Source organism: Phocoena sinus, chromosome 3 (assembly GCF_008692025.1).
Source record: "Phocoena sinus isolate mPhoSin1 chromosome 3, mPhoSin1.pri, whole genome shotgun sequence".
NCBI classification, from domain to species: Eukaryota; Metazoa; Chordata; class Mammalia; order Artiodactyla; family Phocoenidae; genus Phocoena; species Phocoena sinus.
The window spans coordinates 6,206,999-6,220,172 of NC_045765.1; positions in this window are offsets into that span (position 1 = coordinate 6,206,999).

Here is a 13,174-nt window from a genome sequence, read left to right on the forward strand (position 1 = left end):
CTGTAGGGTCAGTATGGAACGTCTAAGTCATCCCAGCTCTATTCTTTCTCCCCACATCCCCCTGGCCCAACTTTCTGTGCTGTCCTGGAGTCGTCTCTTGCAGACAGAACTCAACTGTGTGTGTCCAGGAGCAGAAGATTCCGAAATGCCCCATTAACGTGGGCCTGAGGGAAGGACAGCCAGGGCTGGCACAGCTTGTCCAGCAGCACAGGGCCAGGGCTGGGGACAGAGACACGGCGGGGGGGATGGGAGTGCAGTGTGTGCTGTGTGGGGTACACTGATCCTGCCCAGGCCTGGTGGTCTGGGGACAGAGTTCTCTTTGTCTGAGCACGGGAAGCAGCTGGGCTCAGGGAGGATGGAGCACATGGCCGGGGATTTTGGCCAGATGCCTGGGAATGAGGCTGGGGAGGTGGCCGGTCCTGGAGTTCCCGGGAAGGTCAGGGGCAGGCTGGGAGGGGCAGAGACAGCAGCTGAACCCCGAGGGCTTCCCCATCTGGTTCTCCAGGAATGACAGCTCCCCACCTCACAACCATTCTCACAAAAGACCCCCGAGGCAGGCTCTGCTATCCCCATTACACGGATGGGAAAACGGAGGCACAGAGCCCCAAGTCACTCACCAGTAAAGATCACAGGCAGAACTGAATCCAGGTCACAAAGCCCCAAACCTCAATCTCCTGGGCAGAGGGAGGCAGCTGAGTCCTCTGTCTCTTTGATACACAAATATATATTCTTTTCTCTTTAACAATGAACACAAATGTTAACCCCCATACTCATTGTTCCGTCCTTCCTTTTTTTCTTTTTGTAAACATTTATTTTATTTGTCAACCAAATAAGTAAGTGCCTCTTAATGATTATCATTTTTATTGTATTTTAAATTATATATGTATGTATAAATATTTTAATTTAAAAAATTTTTTTTGATGTGGACCATTTTAAAAGTCTTTATTGAATTTGTTACAGTATTACTTCTGTTTTATGTTTTTTGGTGTTTTGACCATGAGGCATGTGGGATCTTAGCTCCCCGACCAGGGATCGAACCCACACCCCCTGCACTGGAAGGCAAAGTCTCAACCACTGGACCACCAGGGAAGTCCCTATCTATCTATCTATTTATTTATTTATTTAAGGGACCGGGATAAAATTTATTTTTTTTTAACTTACCTTGAATTTATTTTTTTAATTTAAGTATAGTTGATTTACATTATAGTGTTAGTTTCAGGTGTATAGCACAGTGGTTCAGTTATACATATATATCCTTTTTAAAAAAATTTTTGCTGAAATATCGTTGATTTAAAATTTCAGGTGTACAGCAAAGTGATTCGCATATGTATATATATACGCATATACTTTTTTTTTACATTCTATTCTATTATAGGTTATTACAAGATATTAAGTGTAGTTCCCTGTGCTATACAGTAGGTCCTTGTTGGTTATCTATTTTATATATAGTAGTGTGTATATTTTAATCCCACATTTATCCCTCTCCCCCTTCCCTTTTGGTAACCATAAATCTGTTTTCTATGTCTGTGAGTCTATTTCTGTATTGTAAGTTCATTTGTATCATTTTTTAGATTCCACTTATAAGCGATATCATGATATTTGTCTTTGGCTTACTTCACTTAGTATGATCATCTCTAGGTCCATCCGTGTTGCTGCAAATGGCACGATTTCACTCTTTTTCATGGCTGAGTAGTATTCCATTGTATATATGTACCACATCTTCTTTTTTTTTTTTTTGCGGTACGCGGGCCTCTCACTGTTGTGGCCTCTCCCGTTGCGGAGCACAGGCTCTGGACGCGCAGGCTCAGCTGCCATGGCTCACGGGCCCAGCCGCTCCGCGGCATGTGGGATCCTCCCGGACCGGGGCACGAACCCGTGTCCCCTGCATCGGCCGGTGGACTCTCAACCACTGCGCCACCAGGGAAGCCCTCACATCTTCTTTATCCATTCATCTGTTGATGGACATTTAGGTTGCTTCTATGTCTTGGCTATTTTAAATAGTGTTGCAATGAATATTGGGGTGCATGTATCTTTCCTATTGTTTTTTAAATTAAGGTAAAAATTTACAGAACATCAAATTAACCAAAGTCCACAATTAGTGGTGTGCAACCATCACCTCTATCAAGTTCCAAGATATTTTCATCACCCCAAAGCGAAATCAAGGACCCATTATCCCTTCCCCCCAGCCCCTGGCAACCAATAATCTACTTTCTGTCTCTATGGCTCTGCCTATTCTGGGTTTTTCATATCAGTGGAATCACACAATATGTAACCTTTCAATCTAGCTTTTTTTACTATTAATAATGATTTTGAGGTTCATCCATGCTGTGGCATGTATAGGAATTTCCTTCCTTTTTATGGCTGAATAATATTCCACGTATAGATGGACCATAGTTTGTGTATCCATTCACCAGCTGACACACATTTGGGTTGTTTCCACCTTTTGGCTCTTGTGAATAATCTGCTGTGAATGTACTTGCTCTTTTCACTTATTAAGACATCTCGGTACTGCTTCTGTGTCAGTTCTGAGATAACTTGCTCCTTCTTTTTTATGTCTACAGAGGACCCTTTGGTGGGCTGAACTGTGATTTATTTACCTAGTCGCCTGCTGGTGGACTTACAGGTGCTAGACCTTTGGTCATTTCAGACAGTGCTTCAGGAAATAGCCTGGTACAGGGTTCATCCTACACTAGACATCATGCAGGGTTTCTAGGAATCTTTTTGTTATGGACAGTGTCAAGCATATACAAAAGTAGAGTGAATATATAGACAGTGTGATGAGCTTCCATGGCACCATCATTCAGCTTCAATACTTATCAATATATGGTCACCCTTGTCCCCTCCCACCCAGCCAGCCTGTCCAATGAAGGAACAAGGGACAGAGCGGAGAAGCATGGGTAATGACAACTCTCGGCAGGATCAGCTCCTGGAGAGGAGGAGCCTGAGGTGCACAGGGGACCACTTGTCCCCCGTGATCCCTCTGAAGCCAGAGTGATGGGGAGGATGGGAACAGCACATCCACAAGAGCATGCAGGGAGCTCTAGGGGAGCACTAAGAATCCTCTCGGGGTGGCAAATGTGACTTAGCCATCACGTGGTCGAGTGGTTACTCAGCTCAGGGCAAGGAAGGATGGCCATTGCTGACAACAAAAGTGCTGGCCTGGAGGAGAGATGGAAGAAACGCTGGTCATAAAAAACACTTGGAGATGACCAACAGGCACATGAAAAATGTTCAACATCGCTAAATACTAGAGAAATGCAAATCAAAACTACAATGAGGTACCACCTCACACTGGTCAGAATGGCCATCATTAAAAAATCTACGGGGAATTCCCTGGCGGTCCAGTGGTTAGGACTCCGTGCTTCCACTGCAGGGGGCCCAAATTTGATCCCTGGTCGGGGAACGAAGAACTAAGAACCTGCAAGCGTGTTCACATGGCGCAGCCAAAAAAAAAAAAAAAGTCTACAAATAACAAACGCTAGAGAGGATGTGGAGAAAAGGGAACCCTCCTACACTGTCGGTGGGAATGTAAGTTGATGCAGCCACTATGGAAAACAGTATGGCGGTTCCTCGAAAAGCTAAAAATAGAGTTGCCATATGATCCAGCAATCCCACTCCTGGGTGTATATCCAGACAAAACTCTAATTCAAAAAGATGCATGGGGCTTCCCTGGTGGCGCAGTGGTTGAGAGTCCACCTGCCAATGCAGGGGACACGGGTTCGTGCCCCGGTCCGGGAAGATCCCACATGCCGCAGAGCGGCTGGGCCCGTGAGCCACGGCCGCTGAGCCTGCGCGTCCGGAGCCTGTGCTCTGCAACGGGAGAGGCCACAACAGTGAGAGGCCCGCATGCTGCAAAAAAAAAAAAAGAATGCATGCACCCCTATGTTCATAGCAGCACTATTCACAATAGCCAAGACATGGAAGCAACCTAAGTGTCCATCAACAGATGAATGGATAAAGAAGATGTGGTATGTATATGGAATACTACTCAGCCACAAAAAATAATGAAATAATCCTATTTGCAGCAATGAAATAATCCCATTTGGATGAACCTAGAGATTATCATACTAAGCGAAGTAAGTCAGAAAGAGAAAGACAAATACCATATGATATCACTTACATGTGGAATCTAAAATATGACACAAATGAGCTTATCCACAAAACAGAAAGAGACTCATAGACATAGAGAACAGACTTGTGGTTTCCAAGGTGGTGGGAGGAGGGATGGAGTGGGAACTTGGGATTAGCAGAAGCAAACTATTATATATAGAATGGATAAACAACAAGGTCCCACTTATAGCACAGGGGACTATATTCAATTTCCTGTGATAAACCATAATGGAAAAGAATCTTTTTTTAAAAGAATGTTTATATATGTATAACTGAATCACTTTGATATATTGCAGAAATTAACACAACATTTTAAATCAACTATACTTCAATTAAAAAATAAATTTAAAAAAAAGGCACTTGGATGTCCAAGGCAGGAGCTCCCAAATGGGAGGGCTTCCTGACACTCCAGAAAGAGAAATTGGAAGTGACAGAGGGGACAGAGCCACAGAACCACAATGGGCAAACATTTCCTGAGCTGAAGACAGGCTTGTGTCTCTGAAGGAAAGGGCTCCTGACTCTCAGACTCCCCCCATTACGCACCCCCGAGAAGAGACACATGCCTACCACATCTGGAATGTCATGAATTGGAAAACCAAGAGGGAGCTTTCTCATCTAGAACCACCAGAAGACAACAGAAAACCATGCTGTACTTTTGAGAGGCTTTTTAACTGTGATGCCAGTGAGATGCTGTGTCGTATCCACCAGGATAACTATTATCAAAAATAAATTAAATTAAATTAAAACCAGACAATAACCAGTGTTGCTGAGGATGAGGAGAAATTGGAAGCCTTGTGCATTGCTGGTGGGAATGCAAAATGGTGCAACTGCTGTGGAAAGCAGCACGGTGTCTCCATGAAAAGTTAAACCAAGAACTACCATATGATCCTGTAATTCCACTTCTGGGGACCTACCCAGAAGAAGTGAAATCAGGGTCTGGAAAAGATATTTGCACACTTGTGTTCATAGCAGCATGATCCACGCTAGCCAAAAGGTGGAAACAACCCAAGTGTCTATCAAAGGATGAATAGATACACAAAATGTGGTCGATCCATACAATGGAATAGTATTCAGCCTTATTTTTATTCAAGAACAGAGAAATATTTATGTGATTATTACACAACTACCCTCTAGAAAGATTTTATGTTAGTTTCCTAGGCCCTTGACTTGTAGATGGCTGTCTTCTTCCTGTGTATCTCCATAATACCTTCCCTCTGTGTGTGTCTGTCTCCATATTAAGCATGTCTCTTTGTTACCTGTAGTTTTCATGCTTTGATACCCGAGGCCTTGCTGACTCAGGGACTGCCCCTCCCAGGACTAATTCCTAGGCTCACCTGCCCGTGCGCCTTTCAAATGCAAACCAACCAATCCAGAGCCCACACCCTCAACCACCTCCTTTATCAAGTTCTCCCCCGCCATAATCACCCCAGGGGTGGGTGCCAGACAGCTAGAGCCAGTCCCTATGCCCAGAGCTTGCGAAATTATTCAAATTGGCCAATCCCAAGTGTGATTACCCTGCATTGCCTGGCCTTTCCCCGGGAAACCACAATTAAAAGCTTCTTCCCATCTTTCCCCCTCGCTCAATAGGCCTCCTGACCAACCCTGGTGCTTCTCCGTGTGGCCCTCCATGGCGTACTGTGCCCCCTCCTTTTAGGAGCTGTGAGTAACAATGTACCTTTTCACTGGCAGTTGTCTCCTGATCTGTTGGCTTTGTCATACCTGCAGATGAAGACCTGCACTTTAAAACAGTCTCTGCATCCTAATTTCTCTCTTCTTATAAAGACACCAGTCATAGTGGTTTAAGACGTACTCCAATGACCTCATTTTAACTTGATTGCCTCTGTAAAGACGCTATTTCCAAACAAAGTCACATTCTTTGTTAGGGTTAGGACTTCCTTTGGGGGTTAGGACTTCAATATGTCTTTTTTGGAGGAAGGGATGCAATTCCAACCATAGTTGGTTCTATCAGTTAACACTCACCCGAGCCCCTGAGAGAAACTGTTTAACAGTTGACTGACACCAGGTGTGACACAAGAGTGTTTTCGATCCCTCTGCATCCAGTGTGTCCTGAACCCTCCAGATTCCAATCTGGGGCAGCACACCGGCAGAGCCCACGTGGGCTTGCAGAGTTGAGGTCACCAAAGTGTATAAGCAGCTTGTGCCTGCTGAGGACCTGTTTCATTTCATCTGGAGGAGGCTAAGGTGACCCCCTTCTCAGGGGACCCTAGGACCACACTCTCAGGGACCTCGCCTGAGGACAGAGTCAGACACAAGGCATGGGCTCAGGGAAGTACAGTGGTGGAGGTGGGTCAACCATTCCAGGTCAAAGTGTGGAGGCCACATTTGAAGAGATATTTGCACACCCCTGCTGAAAACAGGATGATTCACAACAGCTAAGATGTAGAAGCGACCCCAGTGTCCATTGACGGATGAATGGATAAACTAAATGTGGTATCCATATGATGGAATATTTAAAAAAATTTTTAATTGAAGTAGAGTTGATTTACAATGTTGTGTTAGTTTCAGGTGTACAGCAAAGTGATTCATATATATATCCATATATGTATGTATATACATATATAGATATATTTTTTTCAGATTCTTTTCCTTTATAGGTTATTACAAAATATTGAGTATAGTTCTCTGTGCTATACAGTAAGTCCTCACATATAGTAGTGTGTATATGTCAATCCCAAACTCCTTCCCCCACTTTCCCCTTTGGTAACCATAAGTCTGTTTTCTAAGTCTGTGAGTCTATTTCTGGTTTGTAAATAAGTTCATCTGTATCTTTTTTTTTTTAGATTCTGCACATAAACGATATCATATGATATCTGTCCTTCTCTGTCTGACTTACTTCACTTAGTATGATAATCTCTAGGTCCATCCATGTTACTGCTGATGGCTTTATTTCATTCTTTTTGATGGCTGAGTAGTATTTCACTGTACATACATATGTGCCACATCTTCTTTATCCAATCATCTGTCAATGGACATTTAGGGTGCTTCCATGTCTTGGCTATTGTGAATAGTGCTGCGATGAACATTGGGGTGCATGTATCTTTTTGAATTAGAGTTTCCCCCCGATATATGCCCAGGAATGGGATTGCTGGATCATATGGTAGCTCTACTTTTAGGTTTGTTTTGTTTTCTTTTCTTTTTTGGTAGCACCACGGGGCATGCAGGATCTTAGTTGCCCAACCATGGATGGAACCTGCTCCCCCTGTGGTGGAAGCATGGAGTCTTAACCACTGGACCACCAGGGAAGTCCCTATTTTTAGTTTTTTAAGGAACCTCCACACTGTTCTCCATAGTGGCTGCACCAATTTATATTCCCACCCACAGTGTAGGAGGGTTCCTTTTTCTCCCACCTGCTCCAGCTCCATATGATGGAATATTATTCAGCCTTAAAAAGGAAGGGAGGGCTTCCCTGGTGGCACAGTGGTTAAAAATCCGCCTGCCAGTGCAGGTGACACAGGTTCAAGCCCTGCTCCAGGAAGATCCCACATGCCGTGGAGCAGCTAAGCCCACGTGCCACAACTACTGAGCCCTCGAACCACAACTACTGAAGCCCACGTGCCTAGAGCCCCTGCTCCACAACAAGAGAAGCCACTGCAGTGAGAAGCCCGTGCACCGCAACAAAGAGTAGCCCCCGCTCGCCACAACTAGAGAAAGCCCGCGCGCAGCAACAAAGACTCAATGCAACCAAAAATAAATAAATAATTTAAAAAAAAAAAAAAAAGAGGAAGGGAATTCTGACACTTGCTGCAACAAGATGAACCACGAGGACATGGTGCTCAGTGAAATAAGCCAGACACAGAAGGACAAATACTGTATGGTCCCACTTACATGAGGTCCCTAGTGGAGTCAAATCCATAGAGACAGGAAGTAGAGGGTGGGGGCCAGGGGCTGGGGGAGGGGGTGGGGAGTCAGTGTTTCATGGGGACAGAGTTTCAGTTTGGGAAGATGAGAAGGTTCTGGAAATGGATGGTAGGGATGGTTGCCCGACAATGTGAATGTACTTAATAGCACTAAACTGCACACTTAAAAATGCTTAAGCAGGGCTTCCCTGGTGGCGCAGTGGTTGAGAGTCCGCCTGCCGATGCAGGGGACACGGGTTCGTGCCCCGGTCCGGGAAGATCCCACATGCCGCGGAGCGGCTGGGCCCGTGAGCCACGGCCACTGAGCCTGCGCATCCGGAGCCTGTGCTCCGCAACGGGAGAGGCCACAGCAGTGAGAGGCCCTCGTACCGCAAAAATAAAATAAAATAAAAAATGCGTAAGCGATCATTCCACAATGTATATGCATATCAAAACATCACACAGTCCACTTATAATCAATACAATTATATTTGGCAATTATTCCTCAATAAAGTGGGAAAATTTTTAAAAATAATTTCAGTAATGATTAGGATAGTAAAATATTTTAAATTTATTTTATTGAAGTACAGTTGATTTACAATGTTGTGTTAATTTATGCTGTACAACAAAGTGACCCAGTTATGCATATACATATATATATTCTTTTTCATATTCTTTTCCATTGTGGTTTATCACAGGATATTGAATAGAGTTCCCCGTGCTGTACAGTAGAATCTTGTTGTTTATTGTTCTATATATGATAGTTTGCATTTGCTAATAGGATGGTAAGTTTTATGTTATGTGTATTTTACACAATTTTTGAAAAAACTATGGAGGCCACAGTCTCACTGCTGAGCTCATCCAAGCCCGGCCTTTTGGCAAAATTCCTTCTCTACCTTCGGCCTCTCTGTCTCTGAAGGTGTGGGGCTGGGTGAGTCTGATTCCTCTGCCATCATTGTTCCCCAGGGCAGCTCCAGAAACATGATATCATGATAGTTTCATTGAGGGCTCAGAGTTTTTCTTGGTTTTTGTTTTCTCTCTTGATGGAGAGAAGTCTGGATGTTTAAGCAGCTGTAGGATGAATAATTGCTGGCGGCCATTTTATTTCACAAGTCATGCATTTCCTGTACCTCTGACAGTTCTGTCACATTTCTAAAGTCACAGTCATCTCTCTGTCACTAGAGAGGGCAGACCTGGCCACTGTTTTCTGGGAGACAATTAGGGCAGCAGCGCTGGTTGTATCCGAAACACGGGGCTTGAGGCAATGGTCATGCGGCATCTGTCAGATGCCTTCTGCCCTCTGATCGGCTGGAAACTTTCTCCCCGGTTGGAGGGTGTATGAGCTTCCCATGGCCGCTGTAACAAATTACCACACACACACAAAATAACGCCAATTTTCGGACTTCCCTGGTGGCACAGTGGTTAAGAATCTGCCTGCCAATGCAGAGAACTTGGGTTCGAGCCCTAGGCTGGGAGAATCCCACATGCCCCGGAGCAACTAAGCCCGTGTGCCACAACTACGGAGTCCGTGTGCCACAACTACTGAAGCCCACACACCTAGAGCCCATGCTCTGCAAAAACAGAAGCCACAACAATGAGAAGCCTGTGCACTGCAACGAACAGTAGCCCCTGCTTGCTGCAACTAGAGAACGCCCGCTCAGCAGCAAAGACCCAATGCAGCCAAAAATAAATTAATAAATTAATTTTTTTTAATGCCAATTTTCTATCTTACAGTTCTGGAGGTCAGAATCTGAAATGCCTTTCACTGGGCTAACATCAAGGCACCCTCAAGGATGCAGTCCTTCCAGAGGCTCTGGGGAGAGTCCGTTTCCTGGCCTTTTCCAGCTCCTGGAAGCCACCTGCATTCCTTGGACCGTGGCCCCTTCCTCTATCTTCAAAGGCAACAGTGTAGCATCCTCTTATCTCTCTCTGACCCTCCTGCCTCCCTCTTTTTTTTTTTTTTTTTTTTTTTTTTTGTGATACGTGGGCCTCTCACTGTTGTGGCCTCTCCTGTTGCGGAGCACAGGCTCCGGACGCGCAGGCTCAGCGGCCATGGCTCACGGGCCCAGCCACTCCGCGGCATGTGGGATCTTCCCGGACCGGGGCACGAACCCGCGTCCCCTGCATCGGCAGGCGGACTCTCAACCACTGCGCCACCAGGGAGGTCCCTGCCTCCCTCTTTCAAGGACCCTTGTGATTCCACTGGGCACACCCATGTAACACAGGAGCATCTCCCCTTCTGCATATCCATAACTTAATCCCGTCTGCAAATATGTTTCCATGTTGGCTACCATCTTTCACAGGTCCTGGGGATTAGGGTGTGGACATCTTTGGGATGCTCTATGTAGCCTGCCACAGAGAGTTTTCCTGATGGAGAAGAAACCTCATCTGCTCCAGAGGAATAAACGAGATATGGAGTCTGAGCTCTCAACCTCCAGATCTTGCTTTCTTCATCTTCCAAATAGGAAAGAAAATCTCTCTTTTGGTGATTTTCTGGGGAAAATCAAGTGGGATCACGTTGATAGAAATGTGCAGTGGCCACGTGGTGGCCCAGGACCCAGGCGCCCAGTGACCTAGGCCTGAGGGCATCGTCCATTTCTGTAACCATTTACTGATCACCTACTGCATACCAGGCACAGGGGCACAGGAAGGAAGCAGAAACAGCTTCAGACCCTGCCGTCCTGCAGTTTATCAGAGTCTGGGGAATGTTCACGCAACCATTTATTGAGTGCCTGTTGTATACCAGGCATTGTTCTAGGTGCTGGGGGGACATGGTTGCAAACAAAGCAAAGATCCCTGGAACTCACATTCTAGTGGTAGTAAGTGCCATGGAAGGGAGGTACTGGTGCCCCAGGGCCTGACTTTGGCCAAGGATCAGGGCAGGCTTCTCCAAGGCGGTAACACTTGCTCTGAGATTGGCCAGATAAGGAGGAGTTAAAAGTGAGAGAGGGCTTCCCTGGTGGCGCAGTGGTTAAGAATCCGCCTGGCAATGCAGGGGACATGGGTTCAAGCCCTGCTCCGGGAATATCCCACATGCCACAGAGCAATTAAGCCAGTGCGCCACAGCTACTGAGCCTGTGTGCCACAGCTACTGAATCCCGTGTGCCTAGAGCCTGTGCTCTGCAACAAGAGAAGCCAGCGCAGTGAGAAGCCCACGCACTGCAACGAAGAATAGCCCCCACTGGCCGCAACTAGAGAAAGCCCATGTGCGCAGCAACAAAGACCCAATGCAGCCAAAAATAAATAAAAATAAAATAAATTTTGAAAAAATACTGAGGGAAAGGAAGGGAAGAGCATCCCAAGGATGGGGAATGGCATGTGCAAAGGCCCTGTGTGAATTGTGTGGCTGGAGCACCAGGAACTAAGGGAGAGGGGAATGAGAGGTGAGGCTGAGATAATCTACAGGGATTTTCTTGCTATTTTAAAATCAACAGGGAGCCATCAAAGGTTTTCATGCAGGGAGGTGATTGCAAGTGGGTTCTGCAGAGATTGGGGTCACTGGGTCAGGTGTGGATTAGTCCTGCTGGGAGAGGGAGGACATGGGTACCCACCCCCAGCCCTATCATCTGCACCCATCTCTCTGGGGCTCCGGCCTAGCCTGTCTCCCAATGGACCCATCCACCCCCCAGCTGCTGTCAGAGTCTCTACTTGCAGCTTCCTGCCCTGACCCCAAGCCTCAAGGATACCACTGGTTCAGTCAACATCTGTTAAACATCCACTGTGTGCCAGGAGCTTTACCTTTGTTATCACATTGAGTTCCACCAATAATCCTACCAGGATGGTGTGAAGTCCAAGATCAAACGTGAAGACCAAGGCCCAAGGAGGCAGTTGGTTAAGTGCAGACTGTTGGTCCCAGAAGCTCAAGCACCACTGACTCTCGGAAGACACGCACGATCCAGGGTAGCCCCTAGGTCCTCAGTGAACATTCACTGAATCAATCAATGGATGAGTGAATGAATGAATGGTGGGCAAGTCCACTGTGGCTGGGGGGAAGGAGTGGAAAACATCCTCTCCTTTAGAGAGAGGTGAGTTGGACTCAGATTGAGAGGGGCCTTGAAAGCTAAACCTGGGAGTGTGGCCGTGACCTGGTGGCATCAGGGAGCCACACAATCTGATTGATGTTTGAGTTGGACCAGATTGCCAAGAAGGGTGGAGTTAATGGAGCCTGCCACTAGGGGGCACTCAAGTCTTCCTATAGATTGTCTTCAGAGCTGTACTGTCCAGATGGTGGCCGCTGGCCACAGGGAGTGGTTGTGTACTTGAAACATGGCCAGTCCGAATGGAGATTTAAGTTTAAAATACACACAGGATTCTGAAGACTTCATAAGAGAAAAAGAATGTCACATGCCTCACTGATGCTTTTATAAATATCAATGATGTTGGTGATATTTGGGCCACATTGGGCTAAAAAAAATATTAAATTTCATCTGTTTCTTTTTTACTTTTTTGTAATGTGGTTAAGATTGTGCAAATGGATCGCATTTATATTTCTATTGAACGGAACTGGTTTAGAGAAAACAGTTACCGTTTTCAACAGTTGCCAGGGGGCAAACTACCCTCTTTTCCTCTTATTTTCTCTTATGTTGGCCATCCTTCAAGGTAACCATCCTACAGTGTTTTCTACCAGGTTATTCTTCCTGCTCATTGACTAAAAGTACATAATACAGGGACTTCCCTGGAGGTCCAGTGGTTAAGACTCCGTGCTTCCACTGCAGGGGGCATGGGTTCCATCCCTGGCTGGGGAGCTAAGATCCCACATGCTGCATGGCATGACCACAAAATAACAATAATAATTATATAATAGTACATAATAAATAGACCAAAAATAGAGAGTGAGGGTTATTGTTTTATAAATTGGAATCATATTGGATACACTATTTTTTACCCAGGGTATCTTATGGAAACTGCTCAGACCACCTGCTAAGGTCCTAATTCACTCTTTGTAATTGTTTGATAATCTCCCATGGTATGGATGAACCATAATTTGTTCAACCACATTGCCATTAACTGGTTTTCACTTGCTTTATAGGTTTTATTCCCTCTGCCACCTAAAAGAAAAAAAAAGCACTGCAATAAATATTTTTATACCTATGTCCATATGTGCTGATTATTTTATTTCTAAAGAACAGAGTTCTAGGAATGAGATTGCTGGGTGAAAGGCTTATGGTTTTTTTGTTTAGTAAATTTATTTATTTATTTTTGGCTGC